The sequence below is a fragment of the Hyposmocoma kahamanoa genome, unplaced genomic scaffold, assembly GCF_003589595.1.
Source record: "Hyposmocoma kahamanoa isolate Upper Pololo Valley unplaced genomic scaffold, ASM358959v1 232, whole genome shotgun sequence".
Taxonomy (NCBI): domain Eukaryota; kingdom Metazoa; phylum Arthropoda; class Insecta; order Lepidoptera; family Cosmopterigidae; genus Hyposmocoma; species Hyposmocoma kahamanoa.
The window spans coordinates 3,826,937-3,844,362 of record NW_020653750.1 but is presented as its reverse complement, the minus strand read 5'-3'; the positions used below and the strand labels follow the sequence as shown (position 1 = coordinate 3,844,362).

Below are 17,426 nucleotides of genomic sequence, written 5' to 3'. Positions count from 1 at the left end.
ACACACACACACACACACACACACACACACACACACACACACACACATATTATATTATATTTCAGAGGGCGATAAGGACACATAAGATTGGCGGGCACATGCTGCATATTCGATCTTGAAAAATAAGGTAGTGTTACATATTCGGATTAGATATCAGCTACTCGTTGGCCGCTTTAAATATTTATCTCGTTCAACCTATCACACTGTATATACTAAGACTACCAGTATTTTGGTAGTTAAATATTATCTTGCTATGTGTCTACAGTAATTCTATACTTCATGTCTAAAGCGCTCTTATAAATTTTAACTTAACCATTTTAATTTTCCCTAAGTTAATAAAAGTAAAAATAACTTGCATCGTTCTGTATTCATTAATACAGAATGATGCAAGTTATTTTTAAATAAAAAAAAAATAAAGAAATAAAATTCCAATGTTACGTCATAACACGTAACATTGGAATTATAGATAATAATACAAGTAATCTACTTTTTATTAGACAATATGTTAAAATATACAGGTAAGGTACATACAATGAAAGCTTAAATACTGGAAACTATTATAAAACTGTGGTTAAATTATATGAATAAAATTGGGTCCCCTCGGCAACTTGCCCGAGATACTGCCAGTGTTCCCCCTTTGTATAGCTATGCTAAAGCGTTGGGCAAGGTAGCTGCTGGCCCTTCGGTTTCACAGACAGTCTATTAATTTTTTGGATAAAATTTTATGCAGATAAATGGCACCAGGACCCCACTGGCCAAGGGTCTGGACTCCAAATGCTGTAAATATAATATAATTATAACCTTTTTATAAGAAGAATCGACCTCAAGTTTGTGGAATTACATCTATTTGGCAAGTTTTATTGAGGTCGGCTAATGGAATGTGAGTGAAATTCAATAAACTGAATTCATCCCCTAATTTGCCACTCTTAGAAGTGGAATATTTTCGTCACATTCGAATGGGATCTCAATGGTACTCCCTTTGTAATAAAAAAAGAAAAACCGAAATCGGTTCACAAATGTCGGCGTAATCGCGTAGAGTACATAAAAAATACAGTCGAATTGAGACCCTCCTCCTTTTTTTGAAGTCGATTAAATATATACGAGTATATATTTAATAACTCATTTATTCAACGTTATTAATGTAATATTTATATAATTACCCGCATTTGACCAGTGTGGTAGACTATGGCGTAAACCCTCTTCTCAGAGGAGACCAGCTGTGGGGTCAGTATTATAATAGTTGAGGATAATAACGGTGATGAATATTTATTATGTTGTAAATTTCTGCTTATTATGATTATGAATACAAAGATCTTATTATTCATTAAGATCTTATTAATTTCTGTATAGTTTTTATAATTATCATAGCTTGTCGTCTATGTTATTGTAGGTACAATAATGTTTATCTAAATGCGGTCTATTCAATTCACAGGCAGCTTCGGACTCAGGTTCGTACCTTATGTTTATTGAAGAACAGTTTTACGGCTCGTATCGTAAAACTGTTCTTAAAGAGGCAAATTTGGCTTTAATGCAATCAATGAAAATGTACGAATACAAGATAGATACGTTCCAATTATATTATCAAATTACAAAACAAAAAAATTCATTTCAACGATAATGACTACACATGAAATGTATTTTTGTCGTACTACAAATTGTAAAATATGATTGAAAAGTTGCCGATATTACAAAACAACGCAATAAGTATAATAAATAATAAAATTAATAAAATAAAAATGATAATTCTCATTTTGAACACAATCTGTTAATAGTGCTTGAACGCTCCCAGGATAGTACCTACATCCGTCTATTTCTTTCATATGATTTAGTATGTAGTTCCATTTCGCTCTTGTTAGGTGTCAGCTAGCCAGCCAGAGACAATAAATAACTAACGTTTAAAAAGTAAAACTTATCATCCTGGCATGCCATTCCCGTTTGACTTTGTGTAGGTCATGATACCAATTTAAGCAATTCAGTTTTATTATTAGTATTATACATGCAATTCACGTCAAGTGAATTGCATGGAACCTGTCTGGCTGCTTATAAGCTCTTAGTAGGCCCCCTGTACGCGTCACAAAACCTCTACTAACAAATTCTAAATCTTCGCAAGAGGGCAACTTCGCAGTTAACAACTACATAGCGTCAATACTTTTCAAATACTTTGAATCACTAGTATTTAGAGTGCTATATATATATATATATATATATATATAGAGGTATATAGAGGGTTTTACGGTAGATGAAATATCACTGTTTTTCATCTACCGTAAAGCCGGCCATGATTTCTGTTTCTTCTTTATTTTTATTTTTATTATTCTTATTTGTTGTAACCTTGTATGAATTATTTATACGCTACAGGACGTAATAATGTAGAGCCCGGGAATTCATATCTAGGTGCAACAGCACATTTGTTTCGAAAGTTGTAAAGTACATGGTCTTGTATATTCTGAACAATATGGAATCAAATAAGATATTACGTGAATACTCAAGGATTGTATTTGCTATTTGCTCTTTTTTTGTCCTTTCAGTCGGCCATTAGCTATTCTGTACATGAGTTGTGTGATTCTCGAGTTATGAAGCAGTTTCTCATAGCCTATTTTTATTATAGTAAGCACATACTCGTCAACTTCTAAACGTATTCTTATTACTCCCAAATACTCTGAATCCCGGGAAATTCCAGTCATTCACTTTTAAAAAAACAATTTTCACAGCGTCCCTTCTTCAAATTTTACCACCGTCCGTGTGATATTAAGAATTATTATCCACTATTTCCTGTATTGCACGCACGCTGCATTAAGTGCGCCTCAGTAATGACGTCTCATAAAGAGCGCGAGAGGCCCGCGAATAGATCGCCCTGCGTAATACACGTGTGTATTTCGCAAACAGGTGCATTTGCGGCGAATTTGCAAGATTTATACGCACCCTAGCGTAAACATTATAGTAGAGACTACTACTACTACATTAGTACTAGCGAACATTTGGGCCTTCGTTAAATCGATGAGGCAGTTTTATTTTAGTGCTGTAATTCCAATCTTGATAATTTACCACTCATAGCGTTATAATAAAATATTGCCAGTAGTTTAGCAAAAACGGTACCGTAAACGGTTTCGTAAAATATTTAATATAATTCTATAAAGAACGAAATAATTTACGGCACACGCTTTGCGAAAGTGGAACGCGGTCTTCTGTTAATAAAAGTCAGCGTCGTCGTCACGTCAGCTTCGATTAACAAAACATTTACGCCGTCGAATTTGTGATTCTACTTGCAAAAACACAAAAATACAAGCCAACTCCAACTTTCATGACGTCGTACGTAGCACAACCTACAAAAACAATAAACTTGAAACCAATTTAAGATTTAACACCATTACTCATTCATAAGGTAGGATCTGAGAAGAATAAGTAAGAAAGTGTAGGAGTTGCTTTTTGTAAAAAGACATTTGTTCAAATTTATAGTTATTATTTTAAAATATCATAAAACTTGAAAGACCAGTCATTGCAAAAGTTGTGTATTGTAAATTTTTATAAAGGTTTTGTTTCACATTAATTTGACACTCCTTAAATGTAAAATCTTGAATATGTTGATATTTGTATGTTACAGCCTTAGTTACAGCAATATAGGATATGTTATGTAGGATTTTGGAAGCGTCAACAACTATCAGTTTTTTTTTTCATTCCGTGTATTAATACGTGAGGTGCACTATAAGTTTCCGGAATGAATAAGAAAAAAATACCCTAAATGGTCAGAAATGAATTTGTTGTTTCTCGAAATATTCTCCGTTAGCGTTAATGCACTTTTTCATACGAATGAACCAATTTTGAAAACATTTATGTCACTCCTCCGTGACAATCTCTGAAACATATTTTTCATACTATTCGACAACCTCTTCAGGTGATGAAAATCGTTGGCCGCGTAACTGGTTCTTAATTTTTGGAAATAAATAAAAGTCACTAGGTGCCAAGTCGGTACTGTACGCGGGATGGCTCATAAGGTCAACGTTGTTCACCTTCAAAAATTCATTTATCTGTCTGGCTGTGTGAGAACGGGTATTATCGTGGTGCAAGATTGATACGGCGTTTACGGTTATTTTTACGGAGTTTGTCAATAACTTCCGGCAAACAAATGGTCGTGTACCAATCACTATTCACGGTACAACTATTCTCCAAAGCAACAGTAGCCACATGTCCAATTTTATTTAAAAAAGAAGCAATCATCCGTTTAGAGGCACTTTGCACGCGCCCCACTTTGGTTGGTTTCGGCTCATCTTGAAAGACGCATACGTTCGATTGCTGCTTTGTTTTTTGGGATCGTAACTATAAATTCATGTTCCGTCACCTTTTACTATGTTCCACACCAAATTTGACGCCCCTTCATTGAATCTGGTAAGCATGGCATTGCACCAAGTGACGCGATCCGTTTTTTGAACCTCTGTCAAATTGTATGGGATCCACCGAGAGCACAGCTTTTTCACACCCAATTGTTTGTGTAGTATTGATTGTATTTGACTCATGCCTATGCCTAAAGATGCCCGAATCTCATGGTATGTCACATGCCTGTCTGTTTTAATCATACGGCGCACAGTATCGATGTTTTTGTTGTTCACAGCAGTGGACGGGCGACCATCACGAAATTCGTCACTGAGATTCACACGACCGCGTTTGAATTCTGCAAACCAGCTATAAATAGTCATCTTGCATGGTGCTTCATCGCCAAAAGCAGTTTGAAGCCGAGCGAAGCACCGCTGAGCTGTTAAATTACATTTAAAGTCTTAGAAAATCATGCTACAAAAATTTTCACGAGTTAAATCCATGGTGATGTACACAACCAATTTCTAAAATGATGCCACAATGTAAAAACAAGAGACAGTCAGAGGAAACAAACTGTATTCTACAGCCAAAGAGTTCCATTTTTGAATGTTGTAATTACTTTTTAAATATTATTTATGTAAGTGGCCTGTCCCGGAAACTTATAGTGTCCCCTATGTATTCTCCTTAGTTATTACTTCTTATATTCTTATATATTATCAGACACACATGACAGTCGAATATGGAAACACTGACTAAAGACGTCAACCCCTTACAGACCGGTACAGTAGTTATTATTATTACCTATGTAGTGTGTCGTGTGTGTAGCTTCAGAGTAATATAGGTAGACTAACATTAGTTAATAAGTGTTTGTATAACTAACAAATGATATGGGTTTTTTAATTATCTGAAATAAATGATGATTATTATTATTGATATCTATTTTAGACTCTCGCCTCTCCCAAGGCCTAAAAGATAAATTTTAAGGGAGAGCCGGTATTATTATTATTTTTTAATATCTATTTTAGACTCTATTATTGTCATTATTAATGTAAATTACATTTCCATAACTTTGCTTTGAAGCTAATGTATGAATGTTATTTCTTTTAAACTTAGCCTTTTGAGACACTTTGAGGGTTTGTTAATTGCCCTAACAGTACACCTCTGTAAGACAAACGTTCTATTAATATCGGCGGCATTTCTTTAAAGCAAATTGCCAAGTCCATCAAACTATGATACACTAATGTAGCGGCTATGACGAATGAATGTTTTCGTATTTTTGCTTTACACTTTGTATTAATCATATTGCAAGTGGATATATGGTTTTTCATGTAGTGTATAGGTTAAGCTTGCTATCGACTGTATACAATATCGACTTAATTGTTTATATCTATTCACCTCAATACACTCTGACTATCTCCGAGCGTGACTAATGTGACGATATGTAGGAGATTAATTATACGTGTAAATAAACGAAAATTTCCATACACAAATGAACTGAGTTTGATTTATTATCCACGCTCGTTGTTTCAATCCATTTCACCGTCGTCACGTCGTTGAGCAAACATTTTCAGGATTGTATATAATTAATTAATTTTGTAAAGTAATTATATTTCTCAACAATTCATCAATAAAACAAATATATTTTTCTATTTTCAACAGCTTTTGCACTATGTCTTACTACTCAACCGTATTATTTGTTGACCTCGACTCCTTCCCTTCTTAAGTCATCCTTCCTTCACCCTCTGAGTACAATTGAAATAGCAATTACAAGAAAATGTAATTGGTGGATTTTTTTTATTTGACTAAAATAATATGTCCTATTTGAAATATTATTCTGACCTATTTTGTGCGTACCGTACCAACACTTTCAGAATATAAATTTTTTAACAAGTCTGTTGATATTTTGATTGCACATTTATTGCAAAATATACAAGACAAGCTATAAGCTATAAGCTGAGCAAATTCTAACATTTCGCCGTATTAAGTTAGGAGATAATAGGCGATGTATAGCTATGCCAAATTTCAAGTTGAGACCGCAGTTTCAACCGTAGTTTTTCGTAGCAATAGAGCTTCTTGTGAAAGAGTTAGTCCAGGGAAGTACAGCCACTTTGGCTATTTCTGCCGTCAAGCAGTAATGCTGACATTACTGTGTTCCGGTTTTGAAGGGTAGGGTGCTGGTGAAATTACAGCCACTTGTCAATTTATCTCTCAGGATGACGGGCGCAGTGGCAGTGCCCCTCAAATCTTTGCGATCTAAAGCTCTGAGTGGCACTGCAACTTTTTTTATTTTTTTATAATATCAAGTGACGTGACGCACAAATCGTGCGCCGGATGGTAAGCTACACGCTGTCCATAACAGTTGCAGTGCTACTGTTATGGACAGGCGTGCCTAAGGGTAAGCTACACGCCTGTCCATAACAGTTGCAGTGCTATTGTTATGGACAGGCGCGTAGCTTACCATCAGGCGCACGACTTGTTCGTCCTGTCACTTGGTATTATAAAAAAAAGTTCCTGGGCCGCAGCAAAAACAGCCGCGATTTATATAGATCGACCATCACGGGGACTCCTAAATCTCACCGTAAGCGTTCTGTATACAATTACCAAGAAGATAAAATTAACGTAACGACATTTTTCTACAGCCGCGGTTTTCTGCCCTTTGACCTGCCTGGTGTTCTTATAACCATTTCCAAAGATGGTAGAAATAATGGATTTTTTTGTGAGACGATGAACATTATCCGAACATAAAATGAGGCGTATATACGAGTTGCTTCAACCATCAGTTCTCAGTGATGTGGAGAGTCCTCTCAGAAGGTCGTTAAAATCGAGCGCTCTCCTCTATTATTCATACTTTTTTACCGTTTTGTGCTGTATGTGGGCGGAAATGAATTGGGTATTAACGGAATTTATTTTTAAAAACTAATGGCTTTTCTTGAGGTATTATACAATTTTCAAGACCTCCACATTTTTTAAGACATACATGTCCCGCAATTCAGCACTAAAACCGGCTGGCTGAGTTTTGGACCGCAATAATATAATGTCCAATCCATAGGAAGTAAATTTATGGTTATAAACTACACAATACAAACAAACTACAAATACAAACTACTAATACAATTACTCTATCAAATGGTTGATTAACGAAATAGTATAAAAACATATAAAAAGGTAAATATCCATAAAGAATTAAAAATGAATAGTTTCCATAAACACGCGATTGACTGTATAGGAATTGAAAACAAAACGTGTTTTGATTTCAGAATGAATAGCTTTTATACTGTTTTTTTTAGAATCACTGAGGCGTACAAAATCAACCCATGTAAGGATCAAATGTATGTTTATAAAGTAAAGACTTCACTTTTCGTAAAACGATGTTCATTACAGAAAATTTCTGGAACGAGAGGTATAATAAATGCTAATACCTTTTTAGTTTTGTAACAAAGAACCAAGTTTGAACAGTTATTGCCGTTATCTGGATATGAACTGAACTATTAAACTCCGTTTACAATGTAGTTAAGTAACTATGTAGTTGATGCCTCGAAAGATATTGGTTGGAATTTTGTAGAAAAGCTTAATAATTTATTAATTATTATTAGGTATTAATAATATTAGTTACCCACTTATTATACACATTAATAGTAAAGTAGGTTTTAACGGGTTGCTGTATATCTACCTAATTTGTATTTATCCAGACATTTATTGTAATGCTAAATTTATTGAAATATCAGACTATCTTTCCCAGATCAACGGCTCTGTAAATTTGTCCCTAAATTTACATATTCCGCTGTTCACACAGTTGGGAATTCGAGTACTCTCTCTTACGTACGTGACAATACAAGATTGTAATTTGCACTTTGAAGGTTCACTTCTCACTTCAAGCCTGATTGTTGAGTGAAAATCAGAAAAATTTCCATTGTTGCCCTTGATACCTTTCGGCCTTCGGCTCATAACACGCACGGCCTCTCTTTGCTAGCAAGAACATTTTTAGTTGGTTGGTTGGTACTTGATCCGAGTATTCAAATGTCGATAATGTCACGGTAGCCATAATATAAGTATTCAAGATAGATGTTGGAAATATTTTATTTCTAACTGTAATAAGTAGTGAAACACATGTTACAAATACACCTAACGATTGTATAAAAACCAAATATTTCTGGTGTCACTTATAATTAATAGCTACGTTAAAATTGATAGGTGAAACGAACATAGTTTGAAGCGCAAAAGGATATAAAACTGACGTACGATCTCACAGTGCCGAGTCCTTTCGGCACCAAAAAAGGCGTGGGGGAAGCGGCTTCGCAAGATTGTTGGAGAAATGGTGCATTTTGCCACCAACCTCAAAATCGACGTCGTCTAGTGGCATTCGGAAAACATTCATGTTGGCTAGAAGCATTACACTCAACTTAGACATACGGATAATGTAATAAATTTACATAGAGAGAGTCCGTAAAGTGAGTCAAGTTAAAAGTACCCGAAATAAAAAAGCTTATTTGAAAGAACTAATAAGGTTGGAAGAAGCTAAACAAGTATCTGGTAAACATTTAACACTTTTTTATGGTAGAATAAGTGAGCATTTCTCCTCCAACTCACGTTATGGAAAGTGACGTTGAAGCGTGCACTAGGGATACCCATTAGGATACGCATTAGGGATACCCTGTATCGCAGACACACAAATAGACAACTACAAATCAAACCCAAACTCACGAGAGAAATAAATGTAGGTCATACAAATATTTCTCTTGACTAGGGAATCGAACCCGGGACCACTGCGTGGCATTACAACATGGTAACCGTTCGAACAAGGAGGCAGTTACTTTATTATTTATTACTACGTGATCTTCTTTTCTTCCAATACTAATATAATTTTGTTATAGATTGATACCTACTATAATCTAATTGCCAATTCTGTTTCGGATGATTGATTCTAGATTGTACTGGAATTGATACTTTGTTTAGCTGTCTAGTCATATAAATAACTACCTAAATATGAGAATTGTGTGTTTGAAGTTCGTCCGTTAATTAATGTTACAACTAGTATTAATGTGGCCTGTGGTTACAACTGTAATTAATACATAGGATGTAACAACCAAGAAAATTTAAATAAGTAGCTGAGAAAATATAATAAAAATCTAATTTCATTTATCTTTATGGTAATATTACTAAAGTTGTATTTTTGGCCTCGTTTTGTCAAATCATCGCTTGTTAAAATCGAGAATGAAATCTTCCCCCTAGCGTCATTGTGGGTTGACAGTTATTGTCCAAGTTTCTATTACACGACGACTCGTATCTTGGAGTTTCTAAGTTAATGTACTATTGATGTCAGCACTCTAGAGGAGTACTGGTATGACAGCGTTATGTTAAAGGTCGGTACAACTCTCCTAAACAGTCCTTTGATTTTAAATTGAAATGTGACGCAAAGTTTGCTCTCAATTTCTGAAGGTTCGCCTCGTTTTGTTGCAAAAACTTGACCTAAAATATTATATGCACAACAACTGGGTAAATTTCCTTGAAACAGTATCTGCAGTTACCATGAAATGTTCCTGTTCTACTTTTTATTTTACAAATGATTTTGAGTAATGTTTTTTCAACTTTAAACAGAAAAACGAATAATTTTCTTAAAAGCAATTGTCATTACAGTAAAACGTAATTTTCTAGGCAACAGTGAATGGATATTATTAGGTGTGCAAGCTCCATCGTCGTCCTCATCGCCACTTTCCGTCAGGTGAAATGGCCACTATTATAACCAAAATCTTTGCTTTAGTTATAATAGAGTCATGAATCTATTTACATTGGAGCCATTGACATAGAATTCGTATTTAAATTTGATCTGAAAATTTAAATTTTGAAAGGCCAGGTCAAAAGTATCCTTAACCAGCAGCATGAATTAAAGCACTGATGACGCGTATTTATTAGGCGAAAGGTACATATGTGTCGGTTCGTAGCAAAAGTAAGGTTGTTGTTTCTGCCCACCCGGATGAAAAAAGGACATGAAGTGTATTTGAAAAAGTTAATTACACTTGTTAATGACACTTAAAACTAGGGTTCGAAATTAACAAGGTTTTCTATTCTAATATTGCCTGGAAGAAATTGCTACTTACCAATAAGGTCGCCTGTTGCACATTGGCTTACTCTGTGGTACTTATTATAATGTGTTCCGGTTTAATGTATCTCTTACTGTTTTGTGTTGTCATTGTAATTTTAATGTGGAATAAAGAATATTTCATTCATCAAAATATATTTATTTTATTTGATAATTATCATTGTATTTATCTGATATATGTCCGATAAATATCCGTGATGATTCATAGTTCTCTTCAATTTTTGACTAAAAATAACAAACAGTGAGAATACTAAACCAAAGCAAAGGAAAGGCTTTGTGTCTTTTCTGATGTTAACATTTTTGACACGTTTAAATACCTCTCGGATACAAATATATGGCACGAAATTGATAGCATTTTGTTCTTCCAATTAATTTTACAATATCTTGATATTTGTAAAATTTGATATTTGTATATTTATCAAATAATTATCGCAAGTTAATTATTATTTTTTTAAATTTATTAAAGTTTTGCGTATTTTGCATGTTGTGTTCACATCAAGTAGGATATATTCTGATCGTGTCACTATGTAAATGAAATACTTGTAGTTTATATCTGAATTGTATCCAGTTTTGTGAACCGAATTTAAAAAAATTATCACTTCGAACACTGGTTAAAACGCTTCGAGGAAGATCGAACTTTATTTGTTAAGAAGATAGATGGAGGTGTAAAACGTTAGTTATAATCTAAAATATCTATGGCTAAATTTAAATTTAAATTTAATACTCAAATTTGGTAAAAAAATATGTGCAATTGAAGTCTTCTTTGCAAGATTACAATTGTCTAAAACATGTTTCATTAATAGACTCGGTTAACGAAAAAGTGAAAAATGCTGCGGTGGCTGTGCCCATACTTCTGTAGCTAAAACAAAGGTCCACAAAGGGCCAGCGTTACCGCGCATCGACTACGTAGCAACAAATTTAAATTTGCAGTTGCTGAAATACGGCACTACATACAAGTTATTATTAAGATTTGTCCCTCCCTTACCCGCAACTCTTCCCCTTATCCATGGCTGCGATATTGTAAGGGAGCAAACCTATTTTTGTGAACGTCCACGCCCGCCTGGTGAACGACAGACATAGAGTATGAAGCAGTAGACTGGTTGAAACATATATCAGATTTTGAAAACTACGATGTGACTAGAAACTTAGGTGCAGGGGTTATCATAGCGTTATGAATTATAGCTGAACACCGTCTTCAGACTTCGTGGTTACGAATCATGAGACATGTATAGGAAGGACCAATTAATTGGGAAAAGTTTTCTTCGTATACTAATATGTACATTAGTGTTAGTCCATCGCTGGACTTCTCTAGATAAAGAACATTTAGAATAATCGCTACCCTTGGCAGATGGGTTTGCCTAGCCTCTAAACCTATGTACACTGATTTTTTGCTACTAATGCTGCATTATGATATGATACAAGCAGAAAGATTCTAACTGAAAAATGTACAGCATACCGTAACCTCTACAATGCATTTTACTTAACCGATCCTCTGGCTCCTTCATAATCTTTCAGGTTTTGCGAGCGTCGTCGTCGTCGCGCAGTGGTCGGCCAGTGCCCCGCGCGCCGCGAACCAGTTTGCCTGCGTCTGTCTGTACTGTACACTGTACTCCCTGTCTGTACTATACACCCACATTCTATATTTAAACTAATTTTCTTTTTCTTTAAGTTTGTAGTTGATTAACGTCGTTTGTATACATTTGGTTTTTATTTTGATATGAGATATTTTTTTATAAAGAATGTGGATTAGGTTAGGGGCTTAGAAGATCAATTAGAAGGTAAGTTGTATTTTATTTATCATATAATAATAGGTAATAACATGTTATATACTGTATTTACGTTAAATCAACTACATCTTTAAAATAAATGTCCAATGATGATAGTTTTATTGTTTCATGTTTAAACGCAAAGGCCAAGAAAAATAGCTAGTTATTGACATTTTCGGTGTCGTATGTAGGCTAAAGATTAAAAAATTTTAATGTCCACTCGCTTGCGTAGCAAGACATTTAACAACTAAACTATAATCGCACAAAACGTAATATGGGAATGATAAAATATGCAAATAAAAAATAATAATAAAATAAAATAAGCAATGGGAAAAATAGTACTGATCTCATAACGATCTTTAAACTGTATTTTTAAAGAAGTAAAACAAAAGTACGTAAAGTGAAAAGTCAGAGCTACGAGACCGGGACTGCTACGGGCTACGAGCTACAGCGTAGCATGCAGCGAAAGTGGCTTACAATGGTTGACATTGACAAATGGATGCATTGTGGCTCACGCTTGCAATTCCACGAGATTTATTACGAGCTCTTTGCTGCGATATGCGCAGAATATAATTTGAATGGTTTGTAAGCTATAACAATTCTAGCAGATGAAATCTGATAAATTTAACGAGCGCGATTGTCGAAAGCAATCGGCAAAGGAAACGGGCGGTTAAGTCACGATTCAATTAGCACCCGCTCATTACCCGCCGATGCTTTGACGACCTAATGATGCCTTACTTGGAATCAAATAGACTTATTGATTTATATGTTCGAGTAACTAATACCTATTCAATAGATTGATATTATAAGCGTAGGAGAAGTTCATTACTTTGTTGTACCGTATCAGTCGCGCCGAGGAACGGTTCTTCTGTACGGCTATGATATTTGACTATCTCTGTGGCCTAACGATTTGCACTCTGGGCGCTTGTTGAGAGAACCTCAGGTTCGTTTCCCGATGGGACCAATTTGGGAAATGATTATTTCTAAATTGCTTCAGCTTTGGCAATTTGAAAGTACCTATATTTAAGTAAACTTGTAATATAGTATTGGTCTGAAAAACAACAAATTAATATAACTTGCCTCGCAAAAGGTTGGTTCGTAATTTACGCCCCAGATCAGCGAGCAGCCATTTTTTAAACCAGTTGAAAGGTACTCGGCCCGAAAACTCATCGAGCCAATCAAATTATGATATAATGTGACCCAGAGCTCTGAAGCGATCCCTTAATTCTGATTAAAGGAAGATTACATAATGTAAAAACCGTTTTTAAAAGTATGTTATAGTACACTGGGTTATTCAAATTCAAATTCAAATTTTATTTATTCAGACCACAAAGAGTCCATATGTTTTAGTATTTACTTAAAATAAACAACAAACAAAATGTATGTTAGCAACAATATAAACCACGCAAATTATTTAAGACAGTAACAATAACCGACACACAAATAATTAATTAATAAAATAAATACGTCCAGCTACATTGTTATTTAATACATGGGGCACACTATAAGTTTCCGGAACTGGCCACTTACATAAACAATATTTAAAAAGTAATTACAACATTCAAAAATGGAACTCTTTGGCTGTAGAATACACTTTGTTTCATCTGTCTCTTGTTTTTACATTGTGGCGTCACTTTAGAAATTGGTTGTCTACATCACCATGGATTTAACTCGTGAAAATTTTCGTAGTATGATTTTTTATGACTTTAAGTGTAATTAAACAAAATAACAGCTCAGCGGAGTTTCGCTCGGCTTCAAACTGTTTTTGGCGATGAAGCACCATGCAAGACGATTATTTATAGCTGGTTTGCAGAATTCAAAACAAGCGCGGTCGTGAGAATCTCAGTAACGAATTTCGTGATGGTCCACTGCTGTGAACAACAAAAAAATCGATGCTGTGATCGATGTGACATACTATGAGATTCGGGCATCTTTAGGATAGGCATGAGTGAAATACAATCAATACTACACAAACATTTGGGTGTGAAAAAACTGTGCTCTCGGTGGATCCCACACAATTTCACTGAGTCTCAAAAAACAACTATAGTGACTGAATTCCGAAAAAATAGTTTCATTTCATATCAGTACGTGGTTGATAGCTGTAAAATTGAATGAATGGTAAAGTAATAATGTAATGGGTTCTATTTACAATTCATATGATCGATCGTGTATATATGAGTTGTTGATAAACTGATATATTTCATGTAAAACCTATGGTTTCTTAAATTACATCACTACAAGTACTACGTACAAGTTCATATACGTGTTAGTGATCTTCTACCTGTGTACTAAATAATAATAGGACATATAAACAAATTTTGCCCCAGCATACAGTTCTCTATTTATTATGCTAAAGTTATAAAATTAAACATAAAAAGTAGATCGAGTCAAAAACGAGCTTAATTCAAGCAGGAAGCGTGTGCTAATAAGATTACCTTACAAATTGTGAGCATACGAACCGCCATTAGGGTGTAAGTGAATTAGCAGATGCGACATGGGACCTTAGGGAGAACAGTCTGGAAATGGGGGGTATTTCCAGTCTCTCCTTAATGGACAGGAGCGCTTATACAGATTGGGTATTGTTCTTTTGTTTGAATCAGTGTAGCTTTTTGTTTCAAAAGTAGCGCGTTGCCGCGTCTGAGTGAGGAATTAAATTTTCCTTTCAATAGGTACAACTTTAAATTTTTTTTAAAAGATCAAACTGTATACTCAATTCATCGTACTGTATACCGCTGATTTAATAAATTTATTAGTACAAAAAATGTTCAACAAAATCAGTTACAGTGGCTACATTGTACAATAAAGCGGTCTTATATGTATCTACCTCTTAATTCATTTTGGTAGATAGTACCAATTATACAAGATTTTTTTAAATTTTTTTTAACGTACACAGTCATAGCGCTGCGCTAGGGAAACCCTGTACTGCGAATGGCATGGACACACACAGAAGTAGACAACCACAAATTACACCCAAACTCACGAGAGAAATAAATGTAGGCCATACAAATATTTCTCCTCGCCCAGGAATCGAACCCGAGACCTCTGCGTGGCAGTCCAGCATGGTATCCGTTCGGCAACGGAGGCAGTTCTATATAGTCACATCCTTCCGTATTCAAATGTATAACAATAACAAAACATCGCAATTTTCTTGTAAGTGAATTAGCAGATGTGTTTCGAGACCACAAAGGGGGTTATTTAACATGTAAGGGGGGAAGGGAAAGAGTACGTGGAAAATAGGTTTATTGATTGTGGTAAGCATCCTCCACGAGGACACGGTCCTAATTGCAATAAAGTGCTTTGAGAGAAATGTTAAATGATTTCATTATGTCAAAATGCATAACATCTACAAATTGTTTACAAACCAAACCCAGTAGTGAGAAATTGTTATAACAATTACTCTAGACTCAATAGTAGACAAGATAATTGTTATAAATTGCTATCAGAAACTCCTTTTTTTATTTATATTAAAGATAATATATATGTAAGTATATTTTACCTTGCTTCTAAGTGGCTGGCATTATTTTATAGAAATTACATAGGTATATAAAGAGAGCGATGACATCTTTTAATAGGAATCGCGTCCAAAACTCCTTAAAAAAAGGCTTTACTTACCGTGACCATGGGACCTATAAAGGGCCCGAAACGTCGGTTTGTTTGAAAAAACAAATATACGCTATTTAAATCCGGAAAACTAGTTTCATTTCCTATGTGTAACAATCGCGAAAACCTAAGAACTCGATAGCCTTTACTTTGTTCGTTATTAGCTAATGGAAATGTAACGAAACTGTCGAGCTTTCCAAAGACGTGGGTGATGGACGTTCCATGGGAAACTGGGAAATTTCTCGACTATTAGTTAACAGGCCTTCGGGCATGTAAGAGGTAATATCGCACTGTTAATGCAATAGTGTATTAACTCAAAAAAGCTTATTTTCTCAGAATCGATGAAAAACGAATTACTCGTTTCACGTGAAATATAATTAAAATGTATGTATAGGTTATAGTTTATTACAAACAATTTCGTACTTGCCAAATATATTTAAAAAGAAAAGAGAAAAAAATATTTTATATTTTTGAATATTTTGGTCAGAACTAGCTCACATAAAGCGTGTCTCATTTTTAACCGACTTCAAAAAGAGGAGGAGGTTCTCCTTTCGACTCTATGTTTTTTTTTATGTTTGTTACACGATAACTCTAGTATTTGTGAACCGATTTTCATGATTCTTTTATGTTGGAAAAAGGGTACCTGCATAGTGGTCCCATTTAATTTTGAAGAAAATCATCCACCTCTAAGGATGGCTGTTCACGCATGCACGTAATAGCGCCTAAATTTTATTATAAGGAAATATTATTTTAATGGTTGGTTTTGCTATTCTCCAATTCAAGGCGTTTTCCCTCAATATACTTAAAGTAGTGAGAACCGATTTTTATTATCTCCTGTGTCAAGTCCCGTATAGTGGCGAATCAATCCGGGTTTGCACACTTTCCGGTAACCGATTTCAATAAAACTTGGTAATTATATGTAATTCCACATACTTTTGAAGTCGGTTTTTTTAGTACTCTGTACTGAGATTATGAGTTACATTATTCTAAAGACAGTTTTATTGACGTCTAGAGAATCAAATTTTACATTCAACAATTGTATAATCTTGAATTTGACATATTTTGAGTTATAACTATTGTAATAGCAGTGCGATATGTAAGTATCGATATGGAATTGCGAATATTGGCAACCTATTATCCATGTAGGATTAATTGCGCACTGGTTTTTAACTCGAATATCCTGCGTACGAGTAAAACAAGAGAAATATACGCTTACAGAATAAAAATACTTTTTTTCTAACTTATTACGAAATCATTGTCAAGATATTTTATTAAAAAAATGTTTGCGATGTTTGCTTGTCCGTTTTCGCTGCGTTGTATTACCATTAAAATTACAACTATGTGCCAAGTTTTATTGGAATCGGTTAACGGAAAGTGGGTGAATATCAATAAACCGGAATTATCCCTTAATTTTTCACCCTTAGAGGTGGAATATTTTCTTCAAATTTGAATGGGACCACTAGTGACGTACCCCCTTTCCATTAAAGAAGAAAGATAATCATCGAAAACGGTTGAGAAATGTCGGAGAAATTGCATAACATACAATAAAAAATATAGATAAATTAAGAACTTCTTTCTTTTATGAAGTCGGTTAAAAAGATTGTGTCAAAAAGATTTACTTGTCGGCTAGTTTAATATCGTAGATAGTATATAAA

The 17,426-nt window shown here is 34.6% G+C and overlaps 1 protein-coding gene across 1 annotated transcript in view; it reads left to right on the top strand.

Moving 5' to 3' along the window:
- The first annotated feature begins 11,955 nt into the window (after positions 1-11,955).
- LOC113228512 (thrombospondin type-1 domain-containing protein 7A-like) overlaps positions 11,956-17,426 on the top strand; it is an 88,172-nt gene continuing 82,701 nt past the window's right edge. Inside the window, exon 1 of the mRNA XM_026461847.1 lies at positions 11,956-12,183. The gene's annotated coding sequence lies outside the window, so the exon portion shown is untranslated. The remainder of the gene's footprint in view (positions 12,184-17,426) is intronic.